At 40.7% G+C, this 21902-nt stretch overlaps 1 protein-coding gene across 1 annotated transcript in view; it reads left to right on the plus strand.

The window, feature by feature from the left end:
• Positions 1-21902, plus strand: part of LOC121629681 (scavenger receptor cysteine-rich type 1 protein M160-like) — a 530109-nt gene that overhangs the window by 105288 nt on the left and 402919 nt on the right. The window lies entirely within an intron of this gene.

The following is a 21902-nucleotide window of genomic DNA, read 5'->3' on the forward strand; positions in this document are numbered from 1 at the left end:
CCCTCCTTTCCACCATCCTGGATCTCACCTGTTCAGGTAAGCCTGTCAGTGATGTTAACTCTGACATCATCAGAGGTTGGTCAAGAAGAAGTTTCAGGAGATTTTAAAGCTTTGTTAACCAGCATGTAAATAAGAGTAAAGTCCAATCAGAGTTCTGACTTCAGTTAAAAAACAAACAAATGGACTGATTCAGTTTAAGAAATGATCAACACATAATTATTGATTATTTGTCTTCTTTGGTGTGTACCTGATGGACATCATGTGATCCACAGAGGTTTCCCACTGCAGAAGAAGTAAACTCACACCTGGATTTCTCCTCATTCTGTTAGATCCACAGCATCTAAAATTAACACCTCACTTATTCCCAGCTGAGGACTCGGCCACATCCACACACAGAACCAATTATTTCCCTGTTAAAATACGTTTTTCCTGCAGACAAAGCTTTTCCAGGAAAGAGTGTGTCCACACAGATCCAGGTAGCAGGCCTGTAGGTGGTGCCGCCACAAATGCACCGAAACCTGGGAAGACATGGAGCATGCTCAGATACATCAAACCACCGGTAATAACCACGCAGCAGAAGGAGAAGAGGGAGGCCCACACTCAGGCTCTTGCACAGATCTGGTTCTGATTCTGGTTCTGGCTTCGTTCTCCAGGCTCAGAACCTCGGTGGTTTCTGGTGAACTGGGTCACACTCACACCAGTTTTATTCTATTCTATTCTATTCTATTCTATTCTATTCTATTCTATTCCTACAATCATTTAGCAGACGATTTTATCCAAAGCGACTTACATTTGAGAGAAAGTTTAATGTCATAACCCGGCTCACAGCTACAACAAAACAACGCAACAACAAATAAGGTCAATTATAATTATTTATTAACGAAAGATTAACCATGTAGTGTGGCTGTCTGCAAAATCAGAAGTGTAGGTGCGTGCATGGTTGGGTGTAAGAATATAATGATTGCAGTGTTGGATGGTGTAAAACTAAACTAAAAGTAAAGCAAAAGCAAGGTGCAGCGGGCGCAGGTGCGGCCTAGGAGCGGAGCGAGGAAAAGAGAGAGGGTGAGGCCGGCCGTAGGCGGGTCTTTTATACGCGTGGTGTGTCGGGCCCACACACGCACAGCCAGGTACACTCCAGCTTCACCTGCACACATAATTAAAGAACATGGCCACAAGGAGGGAGGGGCCGTGACATTAACTAGATCCAAAGAACTTTACTCTGTTTACTTTACTGTGAAAGTGAAGATCAGCATCTTTTGGATTTGGTTCTGAAAGTTGACGGTTGGATCATCAGGGTCCAGTAGAACCCGGGCTTTCCCAGAATAAACACCAAGCTACATCCAGACCACTGATTGGATGTCATCAGACGTTAGGACATCAGTACATGTGAGTGAAGGCTGTGATTGGTCGGCTTTTTTAGTTGGAGCTGCTGCAGTGGTTGTGACTGGAAAGATGGACAGCTGTTTTACACGCTGTGTTTCAATAAAGCTAAAAACACAGACCAAATAATCAATCAGCTTCAGAAGAGAATGAGTACGTCCTTATTCATTACTGAAACACAGCGTATAAAACAGCAGTGGTGTGAACATTGATAGAGGTGTGAAAGGTTTCTGGACCGAATGCATCATCGAGCCGTAAAGAAAGATGTGTCCAGGTTGTTCACTCAGAGGGAAAAGGTGGCGTCTGCAGACATATTCACTTTCTGCTTAGACGAAATGTAGCAGAACCATTTAAACTCGTCCCTGTGTGGACCTCGATGTGTGTGATGAGCCAGGTGTGTGTGCGAGCAATGAGCCAGACCAGCTGCTGCACACGTCTAACCTGCAAAGTCATTCATCTGCAGCTTCACTGAGTCAGGCTTTAAATCAGCCTCTGATCGGAGCCTCCACACAATCATCTGCTCTTGTAATGGTTAGAAAATGCTTGATGTTAAGACACAAAGCAAAAGAATATAATAATGTAATACTGTTTGGTAAAAAAAAGTAATTTTCTTCAATCCATAATAGTGCTAAAAGGGAAGAAAAGATAATTTATTCCTTTATAAAAGAAACTTGTTAGAGTTAATGTGAATTACTGAGAGAGTGATCTATGATCGACTACTCTGGTCTTGAAGTTGTAAAGCTATAAAAAGATGCATTAGAACACTAACATGTCGAAAATGCCAGTATGTGAATGTTATTTAGTTTATTTTTATTGCACATTAGTTTTGATGGAATATTTTCCTCAAAGCTTGTGGTTTTGGAGTTTTATCTGTTGATGGTGTCTGAATGGATGATGCCTGAGTTAGTGGAGGGAAACTTGTTGCTCCTGCTCGTCCATCACAACACTGGATGTGACAGCAGTAACATCTGTTCTGTATTATTCCCTTTACAGGTTAAATCTTTACTTATTGATGCATTTTATGTCTGTATTTATGTTCTCTGTGATTCAGGAAATAAGCTGAGGTAAAGCCTGTCTATAGTAAGTGTTTTAGGCTTCGTTTAAGTTTTACTCACCATAGTTTTCTTTCTAGTTGCATCACAGGGAGGAAGCAGCGCTGCAGTAGAGATGACTGTACTGTTTGTGTGTGATGTTCAGCCCTCAGAGAAGATGTTTTATAAATCATTGTGATCTGTTCTATACTTCTGTATTGTTAAAATAGTAATGCTAATAGCTTTAAAGGTGGAAAGCATCAGTCTGGCTGTAGTAACTGTTAGTTGTCAGAATATTTTCATGCATATGCTTGCTTGTAAACATTACTGTAGTAATGTAGTTTACCTGTACTGAGGGTACAGTACCTATTTAGGTCTGTGTTTGCACAGAGATCTTGGCAGCTAGCATTATGTTGTAATTTAGTTCATTGTGTAATCTCTTCATGTGATAATGTGTTGTTGAAAATGTTCCTGTGAAAAACTGCATTACAACACTGGATTTCTGTCTGTTCTGCATTATTCCTCTTTACAGGGTGTAACACTCTTACAATGTTACAATCTCTTGTAACATCAAGTCAGATTATTTAAAGAGAGGAACTTCTGATTTCTAACATTAACATGTCCAACAACCACCGACTCGGTCTTTGGTTAGGTTTAGGACAAACATTATTTGGTGAGGACTCAGAACAGGTGGTAGTTTGGACTAAAACACGTTTGTCCATCATGTTACACAACGCTGGTTTGGAAGTTTCCAGGCTGATGCATCAACAGCACATTTCACATGAAGCTAACATGAAACCTGCAGGAAAAGATGAGCCGTGGTTTATTGATTCCTTAAGCCCCGTTTTCACCGATGGGGGCGGGTCAGGACCCCTTTTTTTTGTGTTTCCACATGCAACAACTGGGAAGGGAACCCTAACATCTGACCCATCCAACTTTGTAGGGACCCTTTCTTTGGGGTACCAATCTAACCAACCCAACCCAAAAGGGTGAAGTCTGACACTTCCTGTGTGACCTGGTGTAAAAACAAAGCAGGAAAGACTCCTTGTTTAGAGCAACTGATTTTCTTTTTATTTATTAAATCTCTCTTTCAAATAACGTTACGAAACACCGCCAAGAAGAAAGAACACAACTGTTGGATGATCACCATCCTCCTCCTTTGTTTCTGAGTCTGTTTTGGTTCTTCTTTAAGGAATGCACCGCGATAGCGTCATGCCTTTACATAGTTGAGGCATCCATTGCTGTCTGGCTGATACTTTACCTCTCAGGTAAGGTTACGGTTGGCTGTGGGAATGCAAAGAGATTATGGTCGCATCCTAACTGTCCCGTCTGGACCCACATTTGTTTCGTGGAAATGAGGCTTTAGAACAAACATGTCTGACAGGAAGTAATGATCAGAACTCCTGCAGACTTCTCTCCTCATGTCCTGGTTCTGGACCACAGCTCTGGTTATTCCAGCCATGTGGAACGTCGCCTACAGCATCACCTGCTCACCACACACACTTCTTCATTCACTCCAAACCAGCTGATGGAGACGAAGCTAATCAACATTTCAGAGGGAGAGACGAAAATTTTGTTTGGGAAACATTTTTCTGTCTACAATCAGCTCCAGAGGTTCTGGATTCATCTCCACACAGATCAGGACATTTTTAACCAGTTTCTTTAGTTTTTGGAGTCACTGGTTCTCAAGGTTCTGCCCAAGAATAAAAACTCAGAACCTTGAGAACCAGTGACATGAAAGGAAACTGTTTAATCCAGAAATATTACAGACATGATACTGAAATATTGTAATTGTGTGATTATGAATGTGTTTGATCAGGTCCAGCACATCCAACAGTTCTTCTCATCAAAGTGGTGGTCCTGCCTCTGACTCTGCTGCTGCTCTTCACCGTCCTGTGTTTCTACTGCCGGGTATGAACACATCTGTAGCTGAGAATGAAGCAGTCAGCTTGGAAACTGAAGAGATGAGTGATGTACTGTCATGTTTCTCCAGGCCAGCAGGGGGCAGAAGAGGAGCAGACAGGAGAACATGGAGCTGGTTGGGTTAAACCTCGGTGTGGCTGCAGCTGAAGGAGGGCCGACTGGAGCTCAGGAAGCAGAGGAGAACCTCTAAGCAGCTCCTCTCATGTCCTGATGGGTTTTACAGCCGACACGCAACCAACTGTCAGCTCAGCCGAGGATTTCATTACTGCTGGACTTTTTCTCTGGTGTTCCTACTCTACCGTGGCCCTGAATCATCATCACCCCCCCCCCCCCAAAAAACAAAAAAACTCTCTGGTTCTACGAGATTAACGTGAATGACCCATTTGACCAAGAAAAAGGCAATTGTCACCGAAAAGCAACAAGTTTGCAGGTCTGTTATAGGAGCTTGATGGTTCCCTGCAGGGTAACAGAGGGTACCCCTGCCAGCCTTATTTGCTGACCCCTTACCCTGATCCTGAGCCCGGCCCGCAGCATCATTACAACTTGGTTCACTGCAGGATTCCAGCCAGGATAGAGATGACTATTAGGATGCTTAAGGCCCACTTCCAGTGCCTTTGTAGGCTCAGAGTCTCCCCAGATAGGGCATGTGACATTATTGTGGCATGTGTCATTCTCCACAACACTGCCACAATGAGAGGAGAGCAACGTCCGACTCAGCCACTGAATACACCTGATAATGAACATCCTGACCCCCCCGCTGATGAACAAGATGGAAGAGCAGTCAGAGACACAATATGCCACCATCATTTTGAGTGACCCATCGCCTCCCCAGTGTCACTTCCAACATTTATCTGTTAAAGAAAAAAAAGTGCAAGTTGTATTAAAGCACCACACAATGATTAACTGAAAGATGTTATTTTTAAGTTGTAAAACCTCTATAATCTATAATCTTTGAAGCTGGAATCTTTAAACTTGATCATGTTTTAATACTGTTTTCTATTTTATTTGAGCTTTTTCTTTCTGCTTTTATTTAATTAATTTTATTTCTTTTAATCTTTGTTTTTTAATGCACTTGTACTGATTTCTACACTCTGCTGTAATGTTTTATGTAAAGCACTTTGAATTGTCTTGTACATGAAATGTGGTGTACAAATACATTGGCCTTGCCTATAGGCCTCTGAACCCTCCCGCTCTGTGGCAGCTGACAAGGCGTCTGCATCCTCCTGTTATGCAAATTAAATGAATGCATGTTCTAATCCGACCCGTTATTAAAAATCTGTGGAGTATGAAGAGTACTTACAAATACATGGAGGTCTGTTGTGGCAGAGGGCTCCACCAGACAGATTACACCATCTGCAACTGGTAGAAAATGAAGATTAAACCAGTTAAAATTATAACTTCACATAGGAAAATACCCAGCCTAATTAGAATCTAGTTTTAACAACACATCACAATTCATCAAACATACAACTCTGAGTTACCTTAAAATAGAAACTTAGAATAAAAAGAAACTACCATCAGTCACAAAGAACTGTTCTGCTACAAGAAGATCAGCCACACTGTGTCTAAGATGGATGGGTGTGCGTCACTGAATTAACACTGGAAAAAAGGATGAATGTACATGTATCATTAATCTGAAGAACTAACCTCTTATGTAGGCCCTTGTGTCCTGGGGGCTGGTTGGGTCAGATGAGCTTCCTCCACATATTCCCTCTGCAGTAGGACGTCCACTGTGTTGACTGAGGCCATCTCCTCAGCCTCTGAATGGTGGTTGCCCCTGTTTTTCAGCCCTCAGCCTTTTTCTATTGGCTATAATGAAGGTAACATTTTAAACATCTAGTAAGCTATGTATAAAGACGTGGGTTTGTTTCAAAGTGGACAATATTAAATACTGGTTAACAGTGTTGAGATAGCTTAAAAAACAAAAGAAAACCTTTTTTCTAATTAGGAAATTTCAATTAACTAGATCACATGTTGATTGTAGCTACCGAATGCTGTTTAATTGGGTAGAAAAGGCAAAACGACAATGACATTATACTTCACCCTTCTTTTTTTTATATTTCATCTTCATTTGCTGCCTGTTGGGTTGCACCTGCATATTAAAAACACACACACATGGGTGACTGTGGAAGTAATTTTAATGCATATGGTAATCGATCATATTTACTTATATAACAATAACAAGTGTAATCATTCTTTTATTCATACGATACATTTATTCATTTATTATCCTCAATTACATTTCATAATGTGTATTTTCCTTATATAGAACATTGAAGTTATTATTCTCCTGGTGTGTTCTTGTGTGAGGTCAAGCTGACCACTTTCCTTCCAGACTCGTGATATGGGGAAAAGTTGAGACTGATGGGCAGCTGCTAGATACGAACAGTCGCCTGTTTGGGCGAGACAATAAGAGAGCGGCGCCTCACAGTCTCTCCTTTCCTTCAGAGACTGGCCTTCAGCTTCTTGGATCAGGTTGAATAAAACTGATTCCTAAAATGTAGGAAGGCAGAGTCCTCTTGTCGGCTCCTGGGGTCAGCAAGACAGCTCTGGAACTTGCAAGTATTGCCTGTATTTTTATACTTCTCCTGTAATAAACCTTATATACTTTTACTCATCCCAGACTCTTTGTAATTTCTTCTACAACAATGACGCATCACATTAACCTGAACAAATGAGTGTGAAACAAATGTTTAATAAGTGGAACACTCGAGATAAAAAATAATACTACTTGCGTATTGACTCGGTCAGATATTTTCTATCATGTCGGATCACGTTCTTTTGCTGCCGCTACTGTATTGCTTTTGTTCCTGAAATATGCAAGCTACCTAAAAATACACTTATAAACTGGTTATTAGGGAACAATATCACTTCCGTGACACTAAAATTACTGCATTAATCCAAACTGATGTGAAAAAAATACTTTTACTCCTTTTATTTACTTGAATTTGTTAAGATTCACACCTGTGCTACCTGGGCTTCCTGCCTCTCAAGATGACCCTAAAATCTGTGAACACTGGAGTCCAATCCAGTACTTTTCACAGTACATTGATGACAAAGTCTTTGAGGATCTGGCAGCTTTTACAAATCAAAGGCAGTTGCAAACTACAGGAGTGTCACTGAATACTACTGACAAGAAATCAAAATTTCCTTTGGCATATCAGTACACACGGCCTGCCTTGGCTATCCCAGAGTCAAAATGTTTTGGGTTAAAAAAAGATTAAAGTGCCTGTTATTAGCAAGAAAATGACATGGGATAGGTTCTACAAACTGAGAAACTCTACCAAGATTGTCAATGATCTGGATGTAAGTGAAGAGGCAAAAGAGTCAGACATTCTCTGGAGAGTCAGAACATTGCTTGACCGTGTGAGGCAAGGTTGTCTCAGCCTTCCAAGGTGTGACAATGTGTGCATTGACAAGCAAATTATCCCGTTCACAGGTCGCTGCCCAGTCAGGCAGTATGTGCCAAGAAAGCCAAACCCTACTGGCCTAAAGGTTTTTGTGCTTGCGTCAACAAATGGTCTGGTCCTGGATTTTGAAGTCTATCAGGGCAAGAACACATTCAGGGGCCAAAGACTGGGAGTTGGAGCTGCAGCAGTCTTTCGAATGGTCGAGTCAGTTCCTACAGGAACTTGTGTTCTTTGATCAATATTTCTCAACAATCGACCTTATGGACACTTTGCTCTCAAAGGGTCTTCCAGCAACTGGAACCATTATGAAGGACAGGGTTCCAAAGCAATGCCAGCTGCCAGCAGATAAGCAGCTGAGAAAAGACGATGTGGTTTGATAATAAACCAGTTCTGATGGCCTCCACTGTCTATGGGAAAGATCCAGAGGATATCTGTAGCAGACGGTCCAACAAAGAAAAAGGTCATGTTCAGGTCAGACGGCCAGCAGTAAATGCACCAAATGCAAGATGTTCCTCTGCATAACCAAAAAGAAAACATGCTTCCAGGATTATCACAGATAATATATCCAGAGGAAGAAGGAAAGCATAACTACTTTTGCTCAATGTCGTATAGTTCAGTGTTGAATTAATACATGTTATACATTACATTGTAATGTTTTATTGCATACGTTTCGTCCTAGCAACAAGAGTGATGCAGAGTTAATTATTTGTTCCAATAGAATGCGTTCTTGGATGAATATCATTCTAGAAGATATATCTGCTCCTTTTTTCCTCATTTTCTAAATTCAGTTTCATATTTACACGAATCCTGTTGTCCTCTATAGTGGACATGCTGTGAAATTAAAATAAAAAATATATTTAAAAAAATTAAAATTGTAAGGTATTTTTTTTAGGCCCAAATAGACAGGAAATCATACAAAAACAGAAATTGTAGAACACTTTTTCTTGGGTTCTCAGGAGGATATAGTAACAATCAGTGTAAACACAATTTATAAATGAATATAGTAAAGACAGTAATTATAGTTGTGATTATAATCTTATAGAGCATAAGTAAAATTTCTTCCACAACAGTGATGCCTTTTCAACTGAAGAAGTCAATAAGTCCTGTGAAGGGAGACAGATGATTAAATATGACCCTTACCAGACTGGAGCTGAAGTTCAAATATACAGAGGTAAGCACTGCATTTAAAGTAGTTTAAATTAGCTAGCCAACATTAGCAGCTAACGCTAGCGTCTGGAGCATGTACGTACATTTGTAACGTGAAGATGTAAGGGTGACAAAATGACTGCGTCTGCATTGTACCAGCAAATGCTTCACCTGCCTCAAAAGAAATTTCTGTCATACCAGCTGTACCTCGAGGCAAGAGAGGAGGTGTAGAGGTAAAAAGTTACTCTGTCAAGGATGAGGAGTCTGGTTCTGAAGTGAAAAATGATTACAAGTTTATTGAACACAGAATTAAAATAAGAATAGAATTGCAATTCGAGACACTGTTCAGAGGTCTGACAGCACAGAGATCTGAAGAGAATCTGATAAGAAACACACATGCAGCTTCTTTTAAGAAGAATGATCCACGTCACATTACATCATATATCTTGTAAAATAAAAACAAAGAGATTTTCTGTTCCTCACACAGGATTAGACACTTCAGCAACCCTAATGAGCTTTTGCATTTTATTGACGCACATAAACAACCCCAGTGACATTAAGGCAGGGGGTCATCCTGAAAGTATCTGGCTGGTATCAGATAAGTCACACAGGTCAGCGTGAACTGTTCTAAAGAATGCATCCACTTTTACCATAGCAACAGGCTACTCAGCATTAAACTCTATTACCAAGAACTTAAACAATCTGTTTACCTTGAGAGTGATCAGTATAACACCATATAGCAAAGGGAATATATGAAATTTCCTCAACAGAGGCTCTCACCGAAGAGTTACCAGGAGTTAACAGGTGGACATTATTGTACAATTAAAGCAGGGCCTCGTTTCAGAAAGCGAGTTCGACAAACTGAGTTAAAAGCACAACTCTGGGTTGTGAAGTTGTCAAATTTAGAGTTTTTGGTTTCAGAACAGGTGATAACAGTTCAACCAACTCAGCGTTAACTTAACCCTGAGTACAGCATGTGCACGAGCAGATAAAAAGCCCTCATCAACGGAACACGGACAACATGATTCACCATAGCAACAGGGGAAAAAGAGAGTCGCTCCTCCCATTTTGCACCAGTGGAGTTAGAAATATTAATGAATGGATGTAGAATATGACCATCCATCCATCCATTATCTTAACCGCTTAGTGCATTTTTGGGTCGCGGATAAGCTGGAGCCTATCCCAGCATTTTAGCAGGTGAGAGGCAGGGTACACCCTGGACAGGTCACCAGTCTGTCGCAGGGCCAACACAGATATGGACAAACAATATGACCATATATATTTAACTGCATTTACACATTGTACAAATACTACAATAATCTAATATAATAACATGCAATACATTGCCCTGAAACTAAATAAAACATACATGTTAGTCCTGGCCCACAGAGCACGACGACTTTCCTGCTCCCTCTCTGCCTCTGACTCATCATCTCCTGCATCTTCTCCTTCTCCATCATCTTCTGCTATCACAGGCTGATACTCATCCTCTTCCTCCTTTTCCTCATCTGAAAGCTCCAAATCTGAATCCCCCTCTACTATGCGGTATAGAATCCTCTCTACTTCGCTTTTTTCTCTTACAACAACGTGCAGTCATTAAATACATTAAAATAGTCCTGGTGTCCACTACAGTTGACATTAAATGACTGTTATTTCAAAAAAGAAATAATAAAACTGTTCTCAGATGTTAAAATATTGTTGTTCAAATGCTAATGAACAAGAATATATATTATCATGGTAAAAACAGCAATAGATAAAGAATATTTGACTTGCCTCTCCGCTTTCCATAAAATGTGGTTGTTGGTATGGCGGCCATCTTGATAGAGAAAAAAAACCACTGAAAAATAAAAAAAAAAGAATTAAGCAAAGCTATTTCTGCAAAGGTTATTGTCAAAAAATAAATAAATAAATAAAAATAAAAAAAGGAACTGTGGTGAAAGACTCAAATGGAGAGATAGAAGGGTGGTGGATGTCCCTCCCTCCCTCCCTTTCAGCGTTTGAGAGAAGGCGCTCAGTTTGAAAAAAAAAAATGAAAACCTTAATAGATCATCCGTTGTAAGCCCAGAAAACTTTCTGTCACAAGAAAGTTGGGGGTGGGGGGAGAGAGAACTTTCTGTCACAAAAAGATGGAGGATGTGAAGCAGACTAGCTACCATGAGAGGGCTAATTAAACGCAGGCTACTTGCTGACCGTGGTGAGAGTGAGCCGACCCTTTTTCATATATATCATAGGCCTAAAAAAAAATCTAAAGAATGGTCAAGATCGCTGCACCAGTTACCAGTTGTAATAAAATTGTTTCCTGTTTTATGTGTCTTATTATTTATAAGTCATGTCATGAGTCATCATGAGTTTTCTTTTGCACAGCTGATCGTTGTTAAATGTGACACGACAGTTTATAGCACACTGCACATTCATGTACATAGATTATTTACTCAGTTTTTTTGTTTATCTTCTATCTAGTTTTTTTATTGTTTATTTTTTATTTTATAATTTATGGCATTCAGGTTGGACGACAAAGTAAGATTTTCATTGTTCAGGGAAACTTGTTTCCTTACTGTGCAAATGACAAAGACACTTTGAATCTTGAAATGTATTATGAGAAAAAAAACTTTGGTAACTTTGTGATGTGTCATAGATTTTTATTTAAAAACGTATTTTCTGTCAGGCTTCAGTCTGCTCCTCTTCTGGTACACTACCTCTCCAGCTTTGGAGAGGTTGTACCTGAAAGAAACACAGAAACAACATTGTAATTAACCAAGTTTAAAATCATTAAATTCTCTGCGTATGGTGATCAGAAACCAGCTTGGTGTCTAAGGTCCTGCAGGTGGTGGTTTTTCCTCTGCAGCTGTAGACTGAGACGTTTCCTCTGATGCTTCTGGTTGAAGTTTATGGTTAACTTTAAAGTCTGCTCTTTGCAAGGCTATTTAAAAAACATCTATATAAAGAAAGGGAAATAAAGCTTACCTGTGATGTTGAAGGCACCACCTGCTCCGTCCTTATCTCATCCTCCGAGCTCCTTCAGCAGTTACCATGGCAACGGCGTCTTGCGCAGACGTTTGTTTCCCCAAATGAAATGAAATGAAATGAAAAATACTTTATTAATCCCAAAGGGAAATTCAATATTGTAGTAGTAGTAATTTTTTTTTTTTTTTTTTTTTTTTTTTTTAAACAATCACATTAATTAATTAAGGGCTTTGTTCTTCAGCCTGATAGCTGCTGGAAGGAAGGATCTTCTGTATCTCTCTGTCTTGCATCGGACTTGAACAAGCCTCCCACTGAACACACTCTGTTGTTTCGTCACGGCGTTGTGTAGAGGGTGTGAAGGATCTTCCATTATCTTCGTCAGCTTGTACAGAATTCTTTTTTTGATGATCAACTCCAGCGGCTCCAGAGTTACTCCAAGCACAGAACCAGCTTTCTTGATCAGTTTGTTAATTCTTTTCAAGTCTCTGGTTCTGATGCCGCTGCCCCAGCAGATTGCTGCAAAGCTGATTGCACTTTCAACAACAGACCTGTAGAACATTTGCAACATTTTGGTGCAGACGTTAAAAGATCTCAGCTTCCTTAAGAAGTAGAGTCTGCTCTGACCTTTCTTGTAAATGTACTCAGTGTTGCTTTTCCACTCAAGTCTGTTGTCCAGCTGAACTCCAAGGTACTTGTATTCCTCCACCACCTCCACCTCCTCTCCCATGATGGAAACACTTCTATGTGTGTTCTTGTTCCTCCTGAAGTCAACAATCATCTCCTTTGTTTTCTTGGTATTCAAGATGAGATGATTGTCACCGCACCATTTCACAAACTGACCGACCAGTTCTCTGTACTCTGCTTCTTGTCCATCACTGATACATCCAACAACTGCTGAGTCATCAGAGTATTTCTGCAAATGACAGAACTCAGAGTTGTACTGGAAGTCTGAGGTGTACAGCGTGAATAGAAATGGTGAAAGTACAGTCCCTTGTGGTGTTCCAGTGCTGCTGACCACCATCTCAGACACACAACCTTTCAGTCTCACAAACTGTGGTCTGTTTGTGAGGTAGTCGTAAATCCAGGTGGTTGTGGAGGGATCCACCTGGAATTTCTGCAGCTTCTCACACAGCAGAGCAGGCTGAATCGTATTAAAAGCACTTGAGAAATCAAAGAACATGACCCTCAAAGTGCTGCCTGACTGGTCCAGATGAGAGTGGGCTCTCTGAAGCAGGTATATGATGGCATCTTCAACCCCAAGCCCATTACGGTATGCAAACTGTAATGGGTCCTGAAAGGTCTTCACCTGCTTGCTGAGGTGAGCCAGTAAGAGTCTCTCCAGGACTTTCATGACGTGAGATGTCAGGGCGACTGGTCTGTAGTCTTTTGGTTCAGCTGGTTGTGGTTTTTTAGGCACTGGAACAAGGCAGGATGTTTTCCACAGCACCGGGATTCTTCTCTGGCTCAGGCTGGTGTTGAACAGGTGCTGGAGAATCGGACATAGCTGTTTTGAGCAGGTCTTGAGAACTCTGGGACTGACACCATCTGGACCTGCAGCCTTGTTCTGGTTCAGTTTCACCAGTTGTTGCATGACTTGGTTACAGGAGACAGACAGAGTGGAGGTGGAGGCAGAGGAGGTTTCAGGAAGTCCTGATGTGGAGGGAGATGAGGTTGTGTCCAGGTCCTTGACTGAGCTGCAGGGTGACAGAGTGGAGGTGTGACAGGAAAGCTGTGGGCTCATGGAGGGTGTGTGGCTAGTTGGGGTTGAAGCAGGAGGTGAGCTAAACCTATTGAAGAACATGTTCAGTTCATTCGCTCTGTCCAGACCTCCATCGGTCTGATCCTCCTTTATCCCGAAGCCAGTGATCTTCTTCATTCCTGACCACACATCCCTCACATTGTTTTTCTGAAGCTTACTTTCCAACTTCTTCCTGTAGTCCTCCTTGCACTTCTTCATTTGTGTTTTAAGTTGTTTTTGTGTGGACTTCAATAACTCCCTGTCTCCATCCCTAAAAGCTTTCTTTTTGATGTTCAGCAGCTTTTTCAGGTCACTGGTGATCCAGGGTTTGTTATTGGGGAAGCACCTCACTGTTCTTGTTGGAACGGTGCTGTCCACACAGAAGTTAATATAATCTGTCACACACTCAGTCAAGGCGTTGATGTCATCTCCATGAGGTTCACATAGGACGTTCCAGTCTGTAGCCTCGAAGCATCCTCTCAGAGCATCTTCAGCTTCATTAGACCAGGTTCTAATAGCCTTTCTAATGACTGGTTGTTGCTGAATGATGGGCTTGTAGGAGGAGGAGAGAAAAACTAGGTTATGGTCTGATCTTCCTAAAGGTGGCAGGGCAAAGGAGCTGTATGCATTTTTAATATTTGCATAAAATAAGTCCAACGTTTTGTTTTCTCTGGTGGAGCAGCTGACAAACTGTTGGAAAGTTGGTAGAGTTGCAGAGAGGGAGATGTTGTTAAAATCTCCAGAGATAGCCACAAATGCGTTTGGATGTTGTGTTTGAAGCCTGGCCACTACAGAGTTAATGACATCACAGGCAGCGTCTGGAGCGGTACCAGGTAATATATATACCGCTACCAGAATAACGCATGGGAACTCTCTGGGTAAATAATACGGGCGGAGACTCACAGCTAGTAGTTCAATGTCTCTTGTGCAGATCTTCTCTTTAACAGTGACATGTTCAGGATGACACCAGCGCTGGTTTACCAGCACCGCAATTCCACCTCCCTTCAGCTTCCCGCTGAGTTGTTTATTGCGGTCTGCACGGACCGTCCTGAAGCCGTGTACAGACGCATTACAGTCTGGGATGTGTTCATGCAGCCATGTCTCGGTGAAGCACATAATACTGCACTCTCTGTATTCTTTAAGAGACCTGGTTAGCACCTGAAGTTCATCAATTTTGTTAGCTAGCGATCTCACGTTTCCCATAACAACCGTTGGAAGAAACGGTTTGAATCGCCACCGTTTTTCTCTCTGCTTCGCTCCTGCCCTGCATCCTCTTCTCTTTCTTTTCAACTCCGTTGGGATTTGAAGTGTTGTTTCACTGATAATCTTGAGTTTGGAGAGTTTTATCAGTTGATCCCGATGGTAAACAAGTCTCGTTGCCATGGAGACTCACAATAACAAGTCTTGCAAAAACAGAAAAATATTCAGAAAAATCTCCCGTATAGCACAGCCTCTGACCAGCGTGAAAAATCAACCCGAACAGACACAGATTGACAGCTGATGTCTTAAAAAAGACGGCTATATTGCAAAAAATCACGAGTTAAAAACAGAGCTACTACAATTGCTGCTGCCACCTAGCGGCGCATTCTAGAACTCTAAAAGCTAAATGTGATTCAATATAAGCTCATGCTGATGTGATGCTTTTCCTAAATTTGTTTTCAAAATGCAATGTCGCACAATCGCTACAGAATCTCCTCTCAAAAACCCGCGATCTCCTCAGTGTTCGGACTCTGAGAGATTGACAAGCCCGGTCCCTTCAAAGATCCCGCTTGCTGCTCGATACGCGCTGATGACGTAACGAGGCCTCGTTCGGTCTATCACGTGACTTTTGGCATGCTGAATCAATCGAATCAATGCTCAGCTCGCAACACTTCCGTGTCACATGCTCGACACGTGATCGAGCAGACGGCTCGAGCATAACATCCCTAGTGGTGTGTGGAATTGATGGTTGTCCAAGTGAGTTCAGGGTGTATAACTCCTTCTACTATCATGTAAAGCGGACACACACGCGTCATCTTCTCCGACTTGAAGCGGCTGCTGAGGAGGAAGGATCACCTTGCCACGCTGTACCTGGAGCAGGAGAAAGCACAGCCACAAACAACCAAACTAATTTAAGCGCCGTGACAGATGCCGATCCAGCTGATTCTTCAGAGACTGATGAGGTTTCAAGCGTCGCTATTCCAACGGTAAGTCCTTTTTACACTAGCCCGATAAAGAGCTGCAGTGGCTGAAATGTAACAGTGACGGAATCAAGCATGTATGCTGCGTATTATTCGGTTATCATTAACAAATTTGGAACTGGCTGGTGAGAGATGCCTTCATGACTGTGTGACTCATTTTCTGATGCAGTCAAAGTCTTTTTTTTTTTTTTTTTTTACAGTGACTGACGTTTTTTTTTTGTTTTTGTTTTTTTTAAACTATATACATAAAATAAATTAAGACTGTTAGTGTCCACACAACAATATGTTGTTGGTTTTGATATGTGGAGTGAAATTTAGAAACAGACTGTATATTGAGACAGAGCCATGTTCAAACATTATCCAGTCTAAATAAAATTATGAAGAATTTATTTTCATGAGGTACATGGATGAAGAAGAGCTTTGATAATCTCCAGACGTTTGAAACTATTTATATAGATTAGCATGTACACTATGTGTAAATAGATTTGTTTATGAATATGCCACTATTGTACATTATAGTTTGTTTTATATCAATTGGACTTGTTAAAAGCTGCTAAAACAACATACTGATAATTATTACATAAGCTCAGGATCATGACTAGGTAGTGTATAAAGGGGTAGGATTAAACAAATTAGTACTTTTTGCTACGTTTTCATGCATTTAAATAAAGATGTTTAATGTTTGTGAACAGAGTGTTTGGCCTTTCTTTCGTTTGTTTTGCTTTCCTTTCCTATTTTTATTCTCTTGTTAACCTGTATCCAGATACTTTACATTTTAGTTCTTATTTTACATGCTCAAATTAATTACACAAATTATTAAAAATATACTCATCTTCTATGTGTTTTTTTTTTTAATAGAAAGACATCTAGCTAGATAGTTAATGCCAGATTGTCTGGTGGTCCTACTTATCAATGCCACTATTTTCCCTGTTTTAATAGATATGTTTGTTGTTCATCTGTTTCAGAAGATGGAAAGGGCCACATGAAAGTTGACCTTTTTAAACATGCAACTGCATTTCTTCTTCAAGCCAGGGAAACCCATCGACCGACACAGGTAACTTATACCATAAATTTCCACAAGGAGTTGTATTTCCTTGTTAGTGAGCTGAAAAGCCACGCCTAAATTGCTGATTGAATTGGGCACTGTTTAGACCTGGCATCGTGGCTGATGTGATCACAAGTGGACAGCTTTAGGTATGTCAGTGAAAAGTCTGACATTAGCATGTATCTCCATGTGCTTCTTGAGTGACCACTTGTGTTCAGATTTCACTTTCACCCTATGTATGCAAATAGACATGTACTTTGGATATAAAATCTGCCCACCCAATATATTTTATATCATGAGCCAAGAATAGAGACAACAGGATACACAACACTAACACCTGTGATTTGATTGCTGTTACGATTGCTATTATGAAAATGAGTGTAAACAAGGTCTCAAAGCTGCAGAAGGAAATATTATGTTATTATAGTTTTGGTGGAAATAACTTGTTTTGATCATTGCATGTCACTGTGTAATTGAAGGGTTCCTTTAAAATAATAACTAAGTTTACATGTTGATTGTATTTTTATATAAATTTTATAATGTTTTTTTTTGTCCTCACTTTGATATTATCAGTTAAACCCCACAAGACATCATGCATGTTATTCTTGAAGGTGTTGCCCATATGAAATCAAATGTGTTTTAAAGCATCTTGTGCTTACAGGGCAAATGGACTTAGACACGTTCAACAGTGAAATTACTTGTTTCCCTTATTCTCCGGTGGATGCGAGGGATAAGCCTTGCCCCATATCTGTCAATACACTGTCATCAAATGACAATAAATGGAAGCAGTCAGCTGGGCAGATGCTGGTTTAAAGATCCTGCCATTTCTCACTGACAAAATTGGTGAAAATGATTACACACAAATATTATGTAAGATGTTAGAGATAATCAAAATTCTGTTTACACCTATTATTGCTCTCTCAACTCTTTCAACTCTTTTAATAGAGCAACATTTACAACATTTCAAACAACTGTTTCCAGATGAAAATATTCTACCTAAACAGCATTACTTGCTGCATCGTCCATCTCAGATTAAGGCTCTGGGTCCTACGGTGAGGCATATGTGTATGCGCTTTGAGTCAAAGCATTGCTTTTTTAAGCAGTGGGCTCTGAAAAGTAGTTTTAAGAATATTTGTAAATCTCTTGTGAAGCACAACCAACTTTATGAATGTAGTCAGAATGTGCATGAGAAACATCCAGTTGTTTCAAGTGAAGCTGACATGGGCCCAGCCTCGGAGGTGAGAAATGTTCATTATGTAGAAGGAAAGATTAGAGACTTCTTAGGAATAGAGAAAGTTGAACATTTAGTTTCCGTACATTGGATTATGCAGCATGGAAATAAGCATATATGTGGAAAATCTTTGGTTATTTATAATGTCATCAGTGATAATCCAGAGTTTGCTCTTGTGAAAAACATCTATATTGTAAATGCATCAGTGTATTGTTTTGAATGCCAACCTCTCTCTACAGCTGGGTGGAATAACCATTACTTAGCTTATGAAGTAGAAGTTCCTTTCCTTGCTCAAGCCAATATTTTTGTAAATATTGAAAATCTTGTTGATTATACACCATACTACTATGTAAACTTCAGTAACAGTAAGTACATTCCAGTGAAGTATGATCTCACAGACATCATCAAAAATCATTCTTGAGTCTTTATTGAGTGTGCCTGTTTGGGCTGAAACAAAGATATTTTTAATTTAAAAAGAAAACAAAAAAAGAGGTGAAAAAAAAGGAACTGTGATGATAATCGACTCACCTCTAACGAGAAAGTTTTCACCCGGTTGTGAGGGCGGTTGCGGATGAATTTCTGCCACCGTCGATGATCCACGGTATGTCAATACTGCGGTAGCAAGATTTTAAACAGAATTTAGTATTTCTGCAGAAAAAAACCGAGTCGACGAGAGGGGTAAAATTAAGCCCTACCACGCTCCATGTTCGCAGGGGGGGGTGATGCGCCTCCAGTCTGCTTTTAAAACCAGGACGCTGCTCAGCTTATGTATAGTATAATATAGAAACGCCTATCTTTACATTTGACATTAAGATTTAGCATTTAAATAATGCCAAAAGTAAGAAGAACGATTAGTTTTGTTGTTGTTGTAGGTATTTATGACTCCTAGAGCAGGACTCCCCTGGACATCTGTTTTTTGCTTCACCAGCGATCTTGACCATTCTTTAGATTTTTTTTTTTAGGCCTATGATATATATGAAAAAAGGTCGGCTCACTCTCACCACGGTCAGCAAGTAGCCTGCGTTTAATTAGCCCTCTCATGGTAGCTAGTCTGCTTCACATCCTCCATCTTTTTGTGACAGAAAGTTCTCTCTCCCCCCACCCCCAACTTTCTTGTGACAGAAAGTTTTCTGGGCTTACAACGGATGATCTATTAAGGTTTTCATTTTTTTTTTTCAAACTGAGCGCCTTCTCTCAAACGCTGAAAGGGAGGGAGGGAGGGACATCCACCACCCTTCTATCTCTCCATTTGAGTCTTTCACCACAGTTCCTTTTTTTATTTTTATTTATTTATTTATTTATTTTTACAATAACCTTTGCAGAAATAGCTTTGCTTAATTCTTTTTTTTTTTTTTTTCAGTGGTTTTTTCAGATGCAGCAGTACCGGATGGGGGAAAAAAAACAAAAAACTTGGCAGGAAAAAAGGGTTTGATAAGGTAAAAAAGTTTTTTAAAGCATAAAATAGTTCTGCTTTTGTAGAAATAACTCTGCTTTTGCAGAAAATAATTCTTTTTTAATCTTTTTTCTTATTTTGACTGTTTTTCAGACGCAGCAGCATCCTGGTGGAAAAAAAAAGGGAAAGAGCGCAATGTTAAGGTAAAGTCTTTTTTCTCTCTCAACCCAGCTTTAACCGCTGCACTGTTTGACCTCAGCCCCTTTTTAGAAAATAACTGTGATTTTGCAAAAATACCTCTGCTTTATACATCTCTTCTTATTTTTTGACAGTTTTTTCCAGGCATATGCCCCCAACATGCTCTCGCTATAGCTGTGTCAAAACAGTAAGAAGAGGGATAAGCTTTGTTGTTGTTGTAGGTATTTACGGCTCCTAGAGCCATGGGCCTCCAAGGGCCTCCAAGGGCCTCCATGGGCCTCCAGGGGCCTCCATGGGCCTCCATGGGCCTCCAAGGGCCTCCAAGGGTCTGTGGAAAACAGCAGCGTCGCATGATACAATTGATGCGGTAGGGGCAAAGGGCAACTCACTCTCACCACAGCCAACACGTAGCCCCCCCCCCCATAGCTAGTCTGCTTCACATCCCTTTAACTTTTTCTAAAAAATCCACCTCTCTGGCACAACGCTGTATGAGCTCACTCGCACACTGAAGGGGAGGGAGGAACATCCACCGCCCTTCTCTCTCTCTCTGTTTATCAGTCTGCTCCGCACAGTCTTTTCAGTGAATTCAACATTTTGTGTGTGTGTTTTTTTTTTGTTGGACGTTTTTTTAAAAAAGCATACCTTGCTCTCTCTCTCCCCACTTTAACCTTCGGGCTCTTTTACCACAACTCCTTTTAAGAAAATAACTGTGATTTTGCAAAAAATACCTCTGCTTTATTCTTTCTTCTCATTTTTGACTGTTTTTCAGACGCAGGAGCATCCGAGGGGGGAAAAAAGGGAAGGAGCACAATGTTAAGGTAACACTACCTTCTTTTTCTCTCTCTCTCGCCCCACTTTATCCACTGCACTGTTTCACCACAGCTCCTTTTTAGAAATAACTGGGATTTTGCAAAAATACCTCTGCTTTATTCTTTCTTTCTTATTTTCAGTGTTTTTTTCCCCCAAACATGCCCCAACATGCCCTCGCTGGACCCACCCCACCGTTACGCCCGCCCTCGCATGACCCACCGTTACGCGGCCGCACCTCATTGGCTCTAAACCCACGGAAGAGGCGGGGATCCCTGCACGCAATGACGCAGTGACACCACAGTGACGCCGCAGTGACGCCTCTAAGACAGGAGGAGGGACTTCCGGGCTCTAAGAGAGGAGGAGGGACTTCCGGCCGATGACGTAGCAGCTTCTGATTGGACGAAAAACCTGTCAAAACCCTTTGATGAACGACCGGCCAGCCGGCTGTCATCAATCATGTCAACCATAGGGGTCATAAATCACTTTGGACATAAAGTGGGGCTTATCTTTTTCACATCCTGTCTTTTACAGAACTGTGTGAGTGGTAAAAAAAAAGGAACTTTAAGTGTCAAAAGGTCACAAGTTTCTAATGATGTATCTTGATAAGGAGATGTGGAAAAGTTGAACCTCAGGCAAAAATGTCTCTGGACGCTGACTTGAATAATAAAAAGAAGTTTATTACAAAAGTTCAGACATCAAAACATATTTCTGCAGAAAAATCTGGAGGTCCCAAACCAGAACGAAGACCCAAAGACCTGATGTAAAGTTCTGTCTTATATATGGTTTAAACAAAGAAAATTCCTCAGTCCTGTATCCTCCAATCATAGAGTTTGTATATAGGATGTTCGTGTGCGTAGAAGACATGTTGGTGTGTGAATCCAGTCTATAGGACAGAGAACCTTATATGGTAAATCTTGAGTGTGTATCATAAAATGCTATGTTTAGATCCCTCACTAACACTCTCCGTAGCGGACTTCTTAGATCTACATTTCCCAGAAACTTAAACTTGATAAGAAGCTGCTGTCAGATTAGAGGACGAGGCTGTGGTTGTGTTGCCATGACGACCGGGACGGGCCGAGCTTTTCCTGTTAGTTTAAAACTGCAGCTGCATCCTGTCATCATTTCTGCTGAAACAGATAACATCAGCTGCAGCTGGAACTCATGACACCTTTTTAAACCCCGTCCTGTCCAACATCAGGACAGAATCATGGTCTGGATGCCGTGTTGGACCAAACATGTTTACTTTCTAAGAGGAGCTTCATAGATAGAAGCTTCTTCATACTTTAGGACTATTTTTGCTTATTTATTTGTTTATTGCTGCATTCTGTATGAATGCTGAACCTGACAGGTGGAAGAAAGGAAGGAGGAGAGTAAACAGAAGAGAAAGGAGACAAAGAAACAAAGATAGAAAGCACATAGATAGAAAACCACACAAACCCTCACAGAACCACCT

This window comes from Melanotaenia boesemani, chromosome 19 (genome assembly GCF_017639745.1).
Source record: "Melanotaenia boesemani isolate fMelBoe1 chromosome 19, fMelBoe1.pri, whole genome shotgun sequence".
Taxonomy (NCBI): domain Eukaryota; kingdom Metazoa; phylum Chordata; class Actinopteri; order Atheriniformes; family Melanotaeniidae; genus Melanotaenia; species Melanotaenia boesemani.